Source organism: Oncorhynchus gorbuscha, unplaced genomic scaffold (assembly GCF_021184085.1).
Source record: "Oncorhynchus gorbuscha isolate QuinsamMale2020 ecotype Even-year unplaced genomic scaffold, OgorEven_v1.0 Un_scaffold_2137, whole genome shotgun sequence".
Classification (NCBI taxonomy): domain Eukaryota; kingdom Metazoa; phylum Chordata; class Actinopteri; order Salmoniformes; family Salmonidae; genus Oncorhynchus; species Oncorhynchus gorbuscha.
In genome coordinates this window covers 32688-50494 of record NW_025746723.1, presented here as the reverse complement: position 1 = coordinate 50494, position 17807 = coordinate 32688, and the positions used below count along the sequence as shown (strand labels likewise).

Here is a 17807-nt window from a genome sequence, read left to right as displayed (position 1 = left end):
TCCAAGTGTGAGCTGGTACATATGTGCGATAACCTTCTGTATTCATTGTGACAGGTTGTACAAGTAAACATGTAGCAAAAGAGTAGTTCCCTGACCAGGAATCAAACCCGGGACGCGGCGGTGAGAGCGCCGAATCCTAACCACTAGACCACCAGGGAAGGGTACTACAGTGTAATTCGTTTCCCAGTTTGAAATGGTACATATAGTTGAAGTCGTAAGTTTCCATCCACTTTGGCTGGAGTCATTAAAACCTGTTTGTCAACCCCTCCACACATTTCTTGCTAACAAACGATAGTTTTGGCAGTCGGTTAGGACATCTGCTTTGTGCATGACACAAGTAATTTTTCCAACAATTGTTTACAGAGGGATTATTTCACTTATAATTCACTGTATCACAAATTCAGTGGGCCAGAAGTTTACATACACTAAGTTGGCTGTGCCTTTAAACAGTTTGTAAAATTCCCGAAAATGATGTCATGGCTTTAGAAGCTTCTGATAGGCTAATTGACATCCTTTGAGTCAATTGGAGGTGTACCTGTAGATGTATTTCAAGGCCTACCTTCAAACTCAGTGCCTCTTTGCTTGACTCCATGGGAAAAGCAAAGGAAATCAGGGAAGACCTCAGAAAAAAAATGTAGACCTCCACAAGTCTGGTTCCTCCTTGGGAGCAATTTCCAAACGCCTGAAGGTACCTCGCTCATCTGTAGAAACAATAGTACGCAAGTATAAACACCATGGTATGACGCAGGTGTCATACCGCTCAGGAAGGAGACGCTTTTCTCTCTCCTAGAGATGAACGTACTTTGGGTCGAAAAGTGCAAATCCATCCCAGAACAACAGCAAAGGACCTTGTGAAGATGCTGGAGGAAACAGGTACAAAATGGTCTATATCCACAGGCAAACGAGTCCTATATCGACATACCCCGAGAGGCCGCTCAGCAAGGAAGAAGCTACTGCTCCAAAACCGCCATAAAAAAAGCCATACTACAGTTTGGGGACAAAGATCCTAGTTTTTGCAATAACCTAGTTTTTGCGCCGAATCCTAACCACTAGACCACCAGGGAAGGGTACTACAGTGCAAATCGGTTCCCAGTGTGAGCTGGTACATATGTGCGATAACCTTCTATATTCATTATGACAGGTTGCACAAGTAAACATGTAGCAAAATAGTAGTTCCCTGACCGGGGATCGAACCCGGGCCGCGGCGGTGAGAGCGCCGAATCCTAACCACTAGACCACCAGGGAAGGGTACTACAGTGCAAATCGGTTCCAAGTGTGAGCTGGTACATATGTGCGATAACCTTCTATATTCATTGTGACAGGTTGTACAAGTAAACATGTAGCAATAGAGTAGTTCCCTGACCGGGAATCGAACCCGGGCCGCGGCGGTGAGAGCGCCGAATCCTAACCACTATACCACCAGGGAAGGGTACAACAGTGCAAATCGGTTCCAAGTGTGAGCTGGTACATATGTGCGATAACATTCTGTATTCATTGTGACAGGTTGTACAAGTAAACATGTAGCAAAAGAGTAGTTCCCTGAACAGGAATCAAACCCGGGACGCGGCGGTGAGAGCGCCGAATCCTAACCACTAGACCACCAGGGAAGGGTACTACAGTGCAATTCGTTTCCCAGTTTGAAATGGTACATATAGTTGAAGTCGTAAGTTTCCATCCACTTAGGCTGGAGTCATTAAAACCTGTTTGTCAACCCCTCCACACATTTCTTGCTAACAAACGATCAGTTTTGGCAGACGGTTAGGACATCTACTTTGTGCATGACACAAGTCATTTTTCCAACAATTGTTTACAGAGGGATTATTTCACTTATAATTCACTGTATCACAAATTCAGTGGGCCAGAAGTTTACATACACTAAGTTGGCTGTGCCTTTAAACAGTTTGTAAAATTCCCGAAAATGATGTCATGGCTTTAGAAGCTTCTGATAGGCTAATTGACATCCTTTGAGTCAATTGGAGGTGTACCTGTAGATGTATTTCAAGGCCTACCTTCAAACTCAGTGCCTCTTTGCTTGACTCCATGGGAAAAGCAAAGGAAATCAGCAAGACCTCAGAAAAAAATGTAGACCTCCACAAGTCTGGTTTCTCCTTGGGAGCAATTTCCAAACGCCTGAAGGTACCTCGCTCATCTGTAGAAACAATAGTACGCAAGTATAAACACCATGGGACCACGCAGGCGTCATACCGCTCAGGAAGGAGACGCGTTCTCTCTCCTAGAGATGAACGTACTTTGGGTCGAAAAGTGCAAATCCATCCCAGAACAACAGCAAAGGACCTTGTGAAGATGCTGGAGGAAACAGGTACAAAATGGTCTATATCCACAGGCAAACGAGTCCTATATCGACATACACCGAGAGGCCGCTCAGCAAGGAAGAAGCTACTGCTCCAAAACCGCCATAAAAAAAGCCATACTACAGTTTGGGGACAAAGATCCTAGTTTTTGCAATAACCTAGTTTTTGCGCCGAATCCTAACCACTAGACCACCAGGGAAGGGTACTACAGTGCAAATCGGTTCCAAGTGTGAGCTGGTACATATGTGCGATAACCTTCTATATTCATTGTGACAGGTTGCACAAGTAAACATGTAGCAAAAGAGTAGTTCCCTGACCGGGAATCGAACCCGGGCCGCGGCGGTGAGAGCGCCGAATCCTAACCACTAGACCACCAGGGAAGGGTACTACAGTGCAAATCGGTTCCAAGTGTGAGCTGGTACATATGTGCGATAACCTTCTATATTCATTGTGACAGGTTGTACAAGTAAACATGTAGCAATAGAGTAGTTCCCTGACCGGGACCGGGGATCGAATGAAACGGCGGTGAGAGCGCCGAATCCTAACCACTAGACCACCAGGGAAGGGTACTACAGTGCAAATCGGGAGTCAAACTGGGAGTTGAACCACCAGGGAAGGGTACTACAGTGCAAATCGGGAGTCGAACCCGGGCTGCGGCGGTGAGAGCTCCGAATCCTAACCACTAGACCACCAGGGAAGGATAATACAGTGCAAATTGGTTCTCAGTGTGAGCTGGTACATATGTGCGATAACCTTCTATATTCATTGTGACAGGTTGTACAAGTAAAGATGTAGCAAAAGAGTAGTTCCCTGACCGGGAATCGAACCCGGGCCGCGGCGGTGAGAGCGCCGAATCCTAACCACTAGACCACCAGGGAAGGGTATTACAGTGCAATTCGTTTCCCATTTTGAAATGGTACATATAGTTGAAGTCGTAAGTTTCCATCCACTTAGGCTGGAGTCATTAAAACCGGTTTGTCAACCCCTCCGCACATTTCTTGCTAACAAACGATAGTTTTGGCAGTCGGTTAGGACATCTACTTTGTGCATGACACAAGTCATTTTTCCAACAATTGTTTACAGAGGGATTATTTCACTTATAATTCACTGTATCACAAATTCAGTGGGCCAGAAGTTTACATACACAAAGTTGGCTGTGCCCTTAAACAGTTTGTAAAATTCCCGAAAATCATGTCATGGCTTTAGAAGCTACTGATAGGCTAATTGACATCCTTTGAGTCAATTGGAGGTGTACCTGTAGATGTATTTCAAGGCCTACCTTCAAACTCAGTGCCTCTTTGCTTGACTCCATGGGAAAAGCAAAGGAAATCAGCCAAGACCTCAGAAAAAATGTAGACCTCCACAAGTCTGGTTCCTCCTTGGGAGCAATTTCCAAACGCCTGAAGGTACCTCGCTCATCTGTAGAAACAATAGTACGCAAGTATAAACACCATGGGACCACGCAGGCGTCATACCGCTCAGGAAGGAGCGGTAGATGAACGTACTTTGGGTCGAAAAGTGCAAATCCATCCCAGAACAACAGCAAAGGACCTTGTGAAGATGCTGGAGGAAACAGGTACAAAATGGTCTATATCCACAGGCAAACGAGTCCTATATCGACATACCCCGAGAGGCCGCTCAGAACACCATCATGTTGTGGGGGTGCTTTGCTGCAGGAGGGTCTGGTCCACTAGAACACCTGGGAAGGACACTGCAGTGCAAATCGGTTTGCAATTTGAAGTGGTACATATGTGCGACAACCTACTAAATTCATAATGTCAGGTTGCACAAGGAGCATAGACTATTTCCCTGACCGGAGGGAATCGAACCCGGGCCCATCGGTGGGAGCTCCAAATCCTAACCACTAGACCACCAGGGAAGGATAATACAGTGCAAATCAGTTCTCAGTGTGAGCTGGTACATATGTGCGATAACCTTCTATATTCATTGTGACAGGTTGTACAAGTAAACATGTAGCAAAAAGTATTTCCGTGATCGGGAATCGAACCCGGGAGCGGGCGGTGAGAGCGCCGAATCCTAACCACTAGACCACCAGGGAAGGGTACTACAGTGCAAATCGGTTCCAAGTGTGAGCTGGTACATATGTGCGATAACCTTCTATATTCATTGTGACAGGTTGTACAAGTAAACATGTAGCAAAAGAGTAGTTCCCTGACCGGGAATCGAACCCGGGCAGCGGCTGTGAGAGCGCCGAATCCTAAGCACTAGACCACCAGGGAAGGGTACAACATTTCAAATGGGTTCCCAGTGTGAGCTGGTACATATGTGCGATAACCTTCTATATTCATTGTGACAGGTTGCACACGTAAACATGTAGCAAAAGAGCAGTTCCCTGACCGGGAATCGAATCCTAACCACTAGACCACCAGGGAAGGGTACTACAGTGCAATTCGTTTCCCAGTTTGAAATGGTACATATAGTTGAAGTCGTAAGTTTCCATCCACTTAGGCTGGAGTCATTAAAACCTGTTTGTCAACCCCTCCCCACATTTCTTGCTAACAAACGATAGTTTTGGCAGTCGGTTAGGACATCTACTTTGTGCATGACACAAGTCATTTTTCCAACAATTGTTTACATTGGGATTATTTCACTTATAATTCACTGTATCACAAATTCAGTGGGCCAGAAGTTTACATACAATAAGTTGGCTGTGCCTTTAAACAGTTTGTAAAATTCCCGAAAATGATGTCATGGCTTTAGAAGCTTCTGATAGGCTAATTGACATCCTTTGAGTCAATTGGAGGTGTACCTGTAGATGTATTTCAAGGCCTACCTTCAAACTCAGTGCCTCTTTGCTTGACTCCATGGGGAAAGCAAAGGAAATCAGGCAAGACCTCAGAAAAAAATGTAGACCTCCACAAGTCTGGTTCCTCCTTGGGAGCAATTTCCAAACGCCTGAAGGTACCTCGCTCATCTGTAGAAACAATAGTATGCAAGTATAAACACCATGGTATGAGGCAGGCGTCATACCGCTCAGGAAGGAGACGCGTTCTCTCTCCTAGAGATGAACGTACTTTGGGTCGAAAAGTGCAAATCCATCCCAGAACAACAGCAAAGGACCTTGTGAAGATGCTGGAGGAAACAGGTACAAAATGGTCTATATCCACAGGAAAACGAGTCCTATATCGACATACCCCGAGAGGCCGCTCAGCAAGGAAGAAGCTACTGCTCCAAAACCGCCATAAAAAAGCCATACTACAGTTTGGGGACAAAGATCCTAGTTTTTGGAGAAATGTCCTCTGGTCTGATGAAACAAAAATCGAACTGTTTGGCCATAATGACCATTGTTATGTTTGGAGGGAAAAGGGGGAGGATTTCAAGCTGAAGAACACCATCATGTTGTGGGGTTGCTTTGCTGCAGGAGGGTCTGGTGCACCACTAGAACACCTGGGAAGGACACTGCAGGGCAAATCGGTTTGCAATGTGAAGTGGTACATATGTGCGACAACCTACTAAATTCATAGTGACAGGATGCACAAGTAAAAAAGGAGCATAGACTATTTCCCTGACCGGGAATCGAACCCGGGCCGCGGCGGTGAGAGCGCCGAATCCTAAGCACTAGACCACCAGTGAAGGGTACAACATTTCAAATGGGTTCCCAGTGTGAGCTGGTACATATGTGCGATAACCTTCTATATTCATTGTGACAGGTTGCACACGTAAACATGTAGCAAAAGAGCAGTTCCCTGACCGGGAAATCGAATCCTAACCACTAGACCACCAGGGAAGGGTACTACAGTGCAATTCGTTTCCCAGTTTGAAATGGTACATATAGTTGAAGTCGTAAGTTTCCATCCACTTAGGCTGGAGTCATTAAAACCTGTTTGTCAACCCCTCCACACATTTCTTGCTAACAAACGATAGTTTTGGAAGTCGGTTAGGACATCTACTTTGTGCATGATACAAGTCATTTTTCCAACAATTGTTTACAGAGGGATTATTTCACTTATAATTCACTGTATCACAAATTCAGTGGGCCAGAAGTTTACATACACTAAGTTGGCTGTGCCTTTAAACAGTTTGTAAAATTCCCGAAAATGATGTCATGGCTTTAGAAGCTTCTGATAGGCTAATTGACATCCTTTGAGTCAATTGGAGGTGTACCTGTAGATGTATTTCAAGGCCTACCTTCAAACTCAGTGCCTCTTTGCTTGACTCCATGGGAAAAGCAAAGGAAATCAGGCAAGACCTCAGAAAAAAAATGTAGACCTCGACAAGTCTGGTTCCTCCTTGGGAGCAATTTCCAAACGCCTGAAGGTACCTCGCTCATCTGTAGAAACAATAGTACGCAAGTATAAACACCATGGTATGACGCAGGCGTCATACCGCTCAGGAAGGAGACGCGTTCTCTCTCCTAGAGATGAACGTACTTTGGGTCGAAAAGTGCAAATCCATCCCAGAACAACAGCAAAGGACCTTGTGAAGATGCTGGAGGAAACAGGTACAAAATGGTCTATATCCACAGGCAAACGAGTCCTATATCGACATACCCCGAGAGGCCGCTCAGCAAGGAAGAAGCTACTGCTCCAAAATCGCCATAAAAAAGCCATACTACAGTTTGGGGACAAAGATCCTAGTTTTTGGAGAAATGTCCTCTGGTCTGATGAAACAAAAATTGAACTGTTTGGCCATAATGACCATTGTTATGTTTGGAGGGAAAAGGGGGAGGCTTTCAAGCCGAAGAACACCATCATGTTGTGGGGGTGCTTTGCTGCAGGAGGGTCTGGTGCACCACTAGAACACCTGGGAAGGACACTGCAGGGCAAATCGGTTTGCAATTTGAAGTGGTACATATGTGTGACAACCTACTAAATTCATAATGTCAAGTTGCACAAGGAGCATAGACTATTTCCCTGACCGGGAATTGAACCCGGGCCGCGGCGGTGAGAGCTCCAAATCCTAACCACTAGACCACCAGGGAAGGATAATACAGTGCAAATCAGTTCTCAGTGTGAGCTGGTACATATGTGCGATAACCTTCTATATTCATTGTGACAGGTTGTACAAGTAAACATGTAGCAAAAAAGTATTTCCCTGATCAGGAATCGAACCCGGGAGCGGGCGGTGAGAGCGCCGAATCCGAACCACTAGATCACCAGGGAAGGGTACTACAGTGCAAATCGGTTCCAAGTGTGAGCTGGTACATATGTGCGATAACCTTCTATATTCATTGTGACAGGTTGTACAAGTAAACATGTAGCAAAAGAGTAGTTCCCTGACCGGGAATCGAACCCGGGCAGCGGCTGTGAGAGCGCCAAATCCTAAGCACTAGACCACCAGGGAAGGGTACAACATTTCAAATGGGTTCCCAGTGTGAGCTGGTACATATGTGCGATAACCTTCTATATTCATTGTGACAGGTTGCACACGTAAACATGTAGCAAAAGAGCAGTTCCCTGACCGGGAATCGAATCCTAACCACTAGACCACCAGGGAAGGGTACTACAGTGCAATTCGTTTCCCAGTTTGAAATGGTACATATAGTTGAAGTCGTAAGTTTCCATCCACTTAGGCTGGAGTCATTAAAACCTGTTTGTCAACCCCTCCCCACATTTCTTGCTAACAAACGATCGTTTTGGCAGACGGTTAGGACATCTACTTTGTGCATGACACAAGTCATTTTTCCAACAATTGTTTACATTGGGATTATTTCACTTATAATTCACTGTATCACAAATTCAGTGGGCCAGAAGTTTACATACAATGAGTTGGCTGTGCCTTTAAACAGTTTGTAAAATTCCCGAAAATGATGTCATGGCTTTAGAAGCTTCTGATAGGCTAATTGACATCCTTTGAGTCAATTGGAGGAGTACCTGTAGATGTATTTCAAGGCCTACCTTCAAACTCAGTGCCTCTTTGCTTGACTCCATGGGAAAAGCAAAGGAAATCAGGCAAAACCTCAGAAAAAAAATGTAGACCTCCACAAGTCTGGTTCCTCCTTGGGAGCAATTTCCAAACGCCTGAAGGTACCTCGCTCATCTGTAGAAACAATAGTACGCAAGTATAAACAGCATGGTATGACGCAGGCGTCATACCGCTCAGGAAGGAGACGCGTTATCTCTCCTAGAGATGAACGTACTTTGGGTCGAAAAGTGCAAATCCATCCCAGAACAACAGCAAAGGACCTTGTGGAGATGCTGGAGGAAACAGGTACAAAATGGTCTATATCCACAGGCAAACGAGTCCTATATCGACATACCCCGAGAGGCCGCTCAGCAAGGAAGAAGCTACTGCTCCAAAACCGCCATAAAAAAGCCATACTACAGTTTGGGGACAAATATCCTAGTTTTTGGAGAAATGTCCTCTGGTCTGATGAAACAAAAATCGAACTGTTTGGCCATAATGACCATTGTTATGTTTGGAGGGAAAAGGGGGAGGCTTTCAAGCCGAAGAACACCATCATGTTGTGGGGGTGCTTTGCTGCAGGAGAGTCTGGTGCACCACTAGAACACCTGGGAAGGACACTGCAGTGCAAATCGGTTTGCAATTTAAAGTGGTACATATGTGCGACAACCTACTAAATTCATAGTGACAGGTTGCACAAGTAAACAAGGAGCATAGACTATTTCCCTGACCGGGAATCGAACCCGGGCCGCGGCGGTGAGAGCGCCGAATCCTAACCACTAGACCACCAGGGAAGGATAATACAGTGCAAATTGGTTCTCAGTGTGAGCTGGTACATATGTGCGATAACCTTCTATATTCATTGTGACAGGTTGTACAAGTAAAGATGTAGCAAAAGAGTAGTTCCCTGACCGGGAATCGAACCCGGGCCGCGGCGGTGAGAGCGCCGAATCCTAACCACTAGACCACCAGGGAAGGGTACTACAGTGCAATTCGTTTCCCAGTTTGAAATGGTACATATAGTTGAAGTCGTAAGTTTCCATCCACTTAGGCTGGAGTCATTAAAACCTGTTTGTCAACCCCTCCCCACATTTCTTGCTAACAAACGATCGTTTTGGCAGACGGTTAGGACATCTACTTTGTGCATGACACAAGTCATTTTTCCAACAATTGTTTACATTGGGATTATTTCACTTATAATTCACTGTATCACAAATTCAGTGGGCCAGAAGTTTACATACAATGAGTTGGCTGTGCCTTTAAACAGTTTGTAAAATTCCCGAAAATGATGTCATGGCTTTAGAAGCTTCTGATAGGCTAATTGACATCCTTTGAGTCAATTGGAGGAGTACCTGTAGATGTATTTCAAGGCCTACCTTCAAACTCAGTGCCTCTTTGCTTGACTCCATGGGAAAAGCAAAGGAAATCAGGCAAAACCTCAGAAAAAAATGTAGACCTCCACAAGTCTGGTTCCTCCTTGGGAGCAATTTCCAAACGCCTGAAGGTACCTCGCTCATCTGTAGAAACAATAGTACGCAAGTATAAACACCATGGTATGGCGCAGGCGTCATACCGCTCAGGAAGGAGACGCGTTTCTCTCCTAGAGATGAACGTACTTTGGGTCGAAAAGTGCAAATCCATCCCAGAACAACAGCAAAGGACCTTGTGAAGATGCTGGAGGAAACAGGTACAAAATGGTCTATATCCACAGGCAAACGAGTCCTATATCGACATACCTCGAGAGCCCGCTCAGAACACCATCATGTTGTGGGGGTGCTTTGCTGCAGGAGGGTCTGGTGCACCACTAGAACACCTGGGAAGGACACTGCAGTGCAAATCGGTTCCCAGTGTGAGATGGTACATATGTGCGATAACCTTCTATATTCATTGTGACAGGTTGCACAAGTAAACATGTAGCAAAAGCGTAGTTCCCTGAACGGGAATCGAACCCGGGTCGCGGCGGTGAGAGCGCCGAATCCTAACCACTAGACCACCAGGGAAGGGTACTACAGTGCAAATCGGTTCCCAGTGTGAGCTGGTACATATGTGCGATAACCTTCTATATTCATTGTGACAGGTTGCACAAGTAAACATGTAGCAAAAGATTAGTTCCCTGAACGGGAATCGAACCCGGGCAGCGGCTGTGAGAGCGCCGAATCCTAAGCACTAGACCACCAGGGAAGGGTACAACATTTCAAATCTGTTCCCAGTGTGAGCTGTTACATATGTGCGATAACCTTCTATATTCATTGTGACAGGTTGCACACGTAAACATGTAGCAAAAGAGCAGTTCACTGACCGGGAATCGAATCCTAACCACTAGACCACCAGGGAAGGATACTACAGTGCAATTCGTTTCCCAGTTTGAAATGGTACATATAGTTGAAGTCGTAAGTTTCCATCCACTTAGGCTGGAGTCATTAAAACTTTGGGTCGAAAAGTGCAAATCCATCCCAGAACAACAGCAAAGGACCTTGTGAAGATGCTGGAGGAAACAGGTACAAAATGGTCTACATCCACAGGCAAACGAGTCCTGTATCGACATACCCCGAGAGGCCGCTCAGCAAGGAAGAAGCTACTGCTCCAAAACCGCCATAAAAAAGCCATACTACAGTTTGGGGACAAAGATCCTAGTTTTTGGAGAAATGTCCTCTGGTCTGATGAAACAAAAATCGAACTGTTTGGCCATAATGACCATTGTTATGTTTGGAGGGAAAAGGGGGAGGCTTTCAAGCCGAAGAACACCATCATGTTGTGGGGGTGCTTTGCTGCAGGAGGGTCTGGTGCACCACTAGACCACCAGGGAAGGATAATACAGTGCAAATTGGTTCTCAGTGTGAGCTGGTACATATGTGCGATAACCTTCTATATTCATTGTGACAGGTTGTACAAGTAAACATGTAGCAAAAGAGTAGTTCCCTGACCGGGAATCGAACCCGGGCCGCAGCGGTGAGAGCACCGAATCCTAACCACTAGACTACCAGGGAAGGGTACTACAGTGCAATTCGTTTCCCAGTTTGAAATGGTACATATAGTTGAAGTCGTAAGTTTCCATCCACTTAGGCTGGAGTCATTAAAACCTGTTTGTCAACCCCTCCACACATTTCTTGCTAACAAACGATAGTTTTGGCAGTCGGTTAGGACATCTGCTTTGTGCATGACACAAGTCATTTTTCCAACAATTGTTTACAGAGGGATTATTTCACTTATAATTCACTGTATCACAAATTCAGTGGGCCAGAAGTTTACATACACTAAGTTGGCTGTGCCTTTAAACAGTTTGTAAAATTCCCGAAAATGATGTCATGGCTTTAGAAACTTCTGATAGGCTAATTGACATCCTTTGAGTCAATTGGAGGTGTACCTGTAGATGTATTTCAAGGCCTACCTTCAAACTCAGTGCCTCTTTGCTTGACTCCATGGGAAAAGCAAAGGAAATCAGGGAAGACCTCAGAAAAAAAATGTAGACCTCCACAAGTCTGGTTCCTCCTTGGGAGCAATTTCCAAACGCCTCAAGGTACCTCGCTCATCTGTAGAAACAATAGTACGCAAGTATAAACACCATGGTATGACGCAGGCGTCATACCGCTCAGGAAGGAGACGCTTTCTCTCTCCTAGAGATGAACGTACTTTGGGTCGAAAAGTGCAAATCCATCCCAGAACAACAGCAAAGGACCTTGTGAAGATGCTGGAGGAAACAGGTACAAAATGGTCTATATCCACAGGCAAACGAGTCCTATATCGACATACCCCGAGAGGCCGCTCAGCAAGGAAGAAGCTACTGCTCCAAAACCGCCATAAAAAAGCCATACTACAGTTTGGGGACAAAGATCCTAGTTTTTGCAATAACCTAGTTTTTGCTCTGAATCTAACCACTAGACCACCAGGGAAGGGTACTACAGTGCAATTCGTTTCCCAGTTTGAAATGGTACATATAGTTGAATAAGTTTCCATCCACTTAGGCTGGAGTCATTAAAACCTGTTTGTCAACCCCTCCCCACATTTCTTGCTAACAAACGATCGTTTTGCTGCAGACGGTTAGGACATCTACTTTGTGCATGACACAAGTCATTTTTCCAACAATTGTTTACATTGGGATTATTTCACTTATAATTCACTGTATCACAAATTCAGTGGGCCAGAAGTTTACATACAATGAGTTGGCTGTGCCTTTAAACAGTTTGTAAAATTCCCGAAAATGATGTCATGGCTTTAGAAGCTTCTGATAGGCTAATTGACATCCTTTGAGTCAATTGGAGGAGTACCTGTAGATGTATTTCAAGGCCTACCTTCAAACTCAGTGCCTCTTTGCTTGACTCCATGGGAAAAGCAAAGGAAATCAGGCAAAACCTCAGAAAAAAAATGTAGACCTCCACAAGTCTGGTTCCTCCTTGGGAGCAATTTCCAAACGCCTGAAGGTACCTCGCTCATCTGTAGAAACAATAGTACGCAAGTATAAACAGCATGGTATGACGCAGGCGTCATACCGCTCAGGAAGGAGACGCGTTATCTCTCCTAGAGATGAACGTACTTTGGGTCGAAAAGTGCAAATCCATCCCAGAACAACAGCAAAGGACCTTGTGGAGATGCTGGAGGAAACAGGTACAAAATGGTCTACATCCACAGGCAAACGAGTCCTATATCGACATACCCCGAGAGGCCGCTCAGCAAGGAAGAAGCTACTGCTCCAAAACCGCCATAAAAAAGCCATACTACAGTTTGGGGACAAATATCCTAGTTTTTGGAGAAATGTCCTCTGGTCTGATGAAACAAAAATCGAACTGTTTGGCCATAATGACCATTGTTATGTTTGGAGGGAAAAAGAGGCTTTCAAGCCGAAGAACACCATCATGTTGTGGGGGTGCTTTGCTGCAGGAGAGTCTGGTGCACCACTAGAACACCTGGGAAGGACACTGCAGTGCAAATCGGTTTGCAATTTGAAGTGGTACATATGTGCGACAACCTACTAAATTCATAGTGACAGGTTGCACAAGTAAACAAGGAGCATAGACTATTTCCCTGACCGGGAATCGAACCCGGGCCGCGGCGGTGAGAGCGCCGAATCCTAACCACTAGACCACCAGGGAAGGATAATACAGTGCAAATTGGTTCTCAGTGTGAGCTGGTACATATGTGCGATAACCTTCTATATTCATTGTGACAGGTTGTACAAGTAAAGATGTAGCAAAAGAGTAGTTCCCTGACCGGGAATCGAACCCGGGCCGCGGCGGTGAGAGCGCCGAATCCTAACCACTAGACCACCAGGGAAGGGTACTACAGTGCAATTCGTTTCCCAGTTTGAAATGGTACATATAGTTGAAGTCGTAAGTTTCCATCCACTTAGGCTGGAGTCATTAAAACCTGTTTGTCAACCCCTCCCCACATTTCTTGCTAACAAACGATCGTTTTGGCAGACGGTTAGGACATCTACTTTGTGCATGACACAAGTCATTTTTCCAACAATTGTTTACATTGGGATTATTTCACTTATAATTCACTGTATCACAAATTCAGTGGGCCAGAAGTTTACATACAATGAGTTGGCTGTGCCTTTAAACAGTTTGTAAAATTCCCGAAAATGATGTCATGGCTTTAGAAGCTTCTGATAGGCTAATTGACATCCTTTGAGTCAATTGGAGGAGTACCTGTAGATGTATTTCAAGGCCTACCTTCAAACTCAGTGCCTCTTTGCTTGACTCCATGGGAAAAGCAAAGGAAATCAGGCAAAACCTCAGAAAAAAATGTAGACCTCCACAAGTCTGGTTCCTCCTTGGGAGCAATTTCCAAACGCCTGAAGGTACCTCGCTCATCTGTAGAAACAATAGTACGCAAGTATAAACACCATGGTATGGCGCAGGCGTCATACCGCTCAGGAAGGAGACGCGTTCTCTCTCCTAGAGATGAACGTACTTTGGGTCGAAAAGTGCAAATCCATCCCAGAACAACAGCAAAGGACCTTGTGAAGATGCTGGAGGAAACAGGTACAAAATGGTCTATATCCACAGGCAAACGAGTCCTATATCGACATACCTCGAGAGCCCGCTCAGAACACCATCATGTTGTGGGGGTGCTTTGCTGCAGGAGGGTCTGGTGCACCACTAGAACACCTGGGAAGGACACTGCAGTGCAAATCGGTTCCCAGTGTGAGATGGTACATATGTGCGATAACCTTCTATATTCATTGTGACAGGTTGCACAAGTAAACATGTAGCAAAAGCGTAGTTCCCTGAACGGGAATCGAACCCGGGTCGCGGCGGTGAGAGCGCCGAATCCTAACCACTAGACCACCAGGGAAGGGTACTACAGTGCAAATCGGTTCCCAGTGTGAGCTGGTACATATGTGCGATAACCTTCTATATTCATTGTGACAGGTTGCACAAGTAAACATGTAGCAAAAGATTAGTTCCCTGAACGGGAATCGAACCCGGGCAGCGGCTGTGAGAGCGCCGAATCCTAAGCACTAGACCACCAGGGAAGGGTACAACATTTCAAATCGGTTCCCAGTGTGAGCTGGTACATATGTGCGATAACCTTCTATATTCATTGTGACAGGTTGCACACGTAAACATGTAGCAAAAGAGCAGTTCACTGACCGGGAATCGAATCCTAACCACTAGACCACCAGGGAAGGATACTACAGTGCAATTCGTTTCCCAGTTTGAAATGGTACATATAGTTGAAGTCGTAAGTTTCCATCCACTTAGGCTGGAGTCATTAAAACTTTGGGTCGAAAAGTGCAAATCCATCCCAGAACAACAGCAAAGGACCTTGTGAAGATGCTGGAGGAAACAGGTACAAAATGGTCTACATCCACAGGCAAAAGTCCTGTATCGACATACCCCGAGAGGCCGCTCAGCAAGGAAGAAGCTACTGCTCCAAAACCGCCATAAAAAAGCCATACTACAGTTTGGGGACAAAGATCCTAGTTTTTGGAGAAATGTCCTCTGGTCTGATGAAACAAAAATCGAACTGTTTGGCCATAATGACCATTGTTATGTTTGGAGGGAAAAGGGGAGGCTTTCAAGCCGAAGAACACCATCATGTTGTGGGGGTGCTTTGCTGCAGGAGGGTCTGGTGCACCACTAGACCACCAGGGAAGGATACTACAGTGCAAATTGGTTCTCAGTGTGAGCTGGTACATATGTGCGATAACCTTCTATATTCATTGTGACAGGTTGTACAAGTAAACATGTAGCAAAAGAGTAGTTCCCTGACCGGGAATCGAACCCGGGCCGCGGCGGTGAGAGCGCCGAATCCTAACCACTAGACCACCAGGGAAGGGTACTACAGTGCAATTCGTTTCCCAGTTTGAAATGGTACATATAGTTGAAGTCGTAAGTTTCCATCCACTTAGGCTGGAGTCATTAAAACCTGTTTGTCAACCCCTCCACACATTTCTTGCTAACAAACGATAGTTTTGGCAGTCGGTTAGGACATCTACTTTGTGCATGACACAAGTAATTTTTCCAACAATTGTTTACAGAGGGATTATTTCACTTATAATTCACTGTATCACAAATTCAGTGGGCCAGAAGTTTACATACACAAAGTTGGCTGTGCCTTTAAACAGTTTGTAAAATTCCCGAAAATGATGTCATGGCTTTAGAAGCTTCTGATAGGCTAATTGACATCCTTTGAGTCAATTGGAGGTGTACCTGTAGATGTATTTCAAGGCCTACCTTCAAACTCAGTGCCTCTTTGCTTGACTCCATGGGAAAAGCAAAGGAAATCAGCCAAGACCTCAGAAAAAAATGTAGACCTCCACAAGTCTGGTTCCTCCTTGGGAGCAATTTCCAAACGCCTGAAGGTACCTCGCTCATCTGTAGAAACAATAGTACGCAAGTATAAACACCATGGGACCACGCAGGCGTCATACCGCTCAGGAAGGAGGAGCGCTTTCTCTCTCCTAGAGATGAACGTACTTTGGGTCGAAAAGTGCAAATCCATCCCTGAACAACAGCAAAGGACCTTGTGAAGATGCTGGAGGAAACAGGTACAAAATGGTCTATATCCACAGGCAAACGAGTCCTATATCGACATACCCCGAGAGGCCGCTCAGCAAGGAAGAAGCTACTGCTCCAAAACCGCCATAAAAAAGCCATACTACAGTTTGGGGACAAAGATCCTAGTTATTGGAGAAATGTCCTCTGGTCTGATGAAACAAAAATCGAACTGTTTGGCCATAATGACCATTGTTATGTTTGGAGGGAAAAGGTGAGGCTTTCAAGCCAAAGAACACCATCATGTTGTGGGGGTGCTTTGCTGCAGGAGGGTCTGGTGCACCACTAGAAGGGAAACATTTCAAATCGGTTCCCAGTGTGAGCTGGTACATATGTGCGATAACCTTCTATATTCATTGTGACAGGTTGCACACGTAAACATGTAGCAAAAGAGCAGTTCACTGACCGGGAATCGAATCCTAACCACTAGACCACCAGGGAAGGATAATACAGTCCAAATTGGTTCTCAGTGTGAGCTGGTACATATGTGCGATAACCTTCTATATTCATTGTGACAGGTTGTACAAGTAAACATGTAGCAAAAGACTAGTTACCTGACCAGGAGTCGAACCCGGGCCTCGGCGGTGAGAGCGCCAAATCCTAACCACTAGACCACCAGGGAAGGGTACTACAGTGCAAATCGGGAGTTCGAACTGGGAGTCGAACCACCAGGGAAGGGTACTACAGTGGAAATCAGGAGTCGAACCCGGGCCGCGGCGCCGAATCCTAACCACTAGACCACCAGGGAAGGGTACTACAGCGCAATTCGTTTCCCAGTTTGAAATGGTACATATAGTTGAAGTCGTAAGTTTCCATCCACTTAGGCTGGGTCATTAAAACCTGTTTGTCAACACCTCCCCACATTTCTTGCTAACAAACGATCGTTTTGGCATACGGTTAGGACATCTACTTTGTGCATGACACAAGTCTTTTTTCCATCAATTGTTTACATTGGGATTATTTCACTTATAATTCACTGTATCACAAATTCAGTGGGCCAGAAGTTTACATACAATAAGTTGGCTGTGCCTTTAAACAGTTTGTAAAATTCCCGAAAATGATGTCATGGCTTTAGAAGCTTCTGATAGGCTAATTGACATCCTTTGAGTCAATTGGAGGTGTACCTGTAGATGTATTTCAAGGCCTACCTTCAAACTCAGTGCCTCTTTGCTTGACTCCATGGGAAAAGCAAAGGAAATCAGGCAAGACCTCAGAAAAAAATGTAGACCTCCACAAGTCTGGTTCCTCCTTGGGAGCAATTTCCAAACGCCTGAAGGTACCTCGCTCATCTGTAGAAACAATAGTACGCAAGTATAAACACCATGGTATGACGCAGGCGTCATACCGCTCAGGAAGGAGACGCGTTCTCTCTCCTAGAGATGAACATACTTTGGGTCGAAAAGTGCAAATCCATCCCTGAACAACAGCAAAGGACCTTGTGAAGATGCTGGAGGAAACAGGTACAAAATGGTCTATATCCACAGGCAAACGAGTCCTATATCGACATACCCCGAGAGGCCGCTCAGCAAGGAAGAAGCTACTGCTCCAAAACCGCCATAAAAAAAGCCATACTACAGTTTGGGGACAAAGATCCTAGTTTTTGCAAGAACCTAGTTTTTGCGCTAAATCC

At 45.3% G+C, this 17807-nt stretch overlaps 8 non-coding genes across 8 annotated transcripts; all 8 read right to left on the bottom strand.

Moving 5' to 3' along the window:
• Window positions 1-1173: 1173 nt before the first annotated feature.
• On the bottom strand, window positions 1174-1245 carry trnae-cuc. Its single transcript has one exon. It is a non-coding gene; the product is annotated as a tRNA-Glu (tRNA).
• A 1375-nt stretch (window positions 1246-2620) lies between these two features.
• Window positions 2621-2692, bottom strand: trnae-cuc. Its single transcript has one exon. It is a non-coding gene; the product is annotated as a tRNA-Glu (tRNA).
• A 426-nt stretch (window positions 2693-3118) lies between these two features.
• On the bottom strand, window positions 3119-3190 carry trnae-cuc. Its single transcript has one exon. It is a non-coding gene; the product is annotated as a tRNA-Glu (tRNA).
• A 5709-nt stretch (window positions 3191-8899) lies between these two features.
• On the bottom strand, window positions 8900-8971 carry trnae-cuc. Its single transcript has one exon. It is a non-coding gene; the product is annotated as a tRNA-Glu (tRNA).
• A 109-nt stretch (window positions 8972-9080) lies between these two features.
• On the bottom strand, window positions 9081-9152 carry trnae-cuc. The gene has a single exon. It is a non-coding gene; the product is annotated as a tRNA-Glu (tRNA).
• A 4040-nt stretch (window positions 9153-13192) lies between these two features.
• trnae-cuc lies at window positions 13193-13264 on the bottom strand. Its single transcript has one exon. It is a non-coding gene; the product is annotated as a tRNA-Glu (tRNA).
• A 109-nt stretch (window positions 13265-13373) lies between these two features.
• Window positions 13374-13445, bottom strand: trnae-cuc. The gene has a single exon. It is a non-coding gene; the product is annotated as a tRNA-Glu (tRNA).
• A 1938-nt stretch (window positions 13446-15383) lies between these two features.
• Window positions 15384-15455, bottom strand: trnae-cuc. Its single transcript has one exon. It is a non-coding gene; the product is annotated as a tRNA-Glu (tRNA).
• Window positions 15456-17807: the final 2352 nt, after the last annotated feature.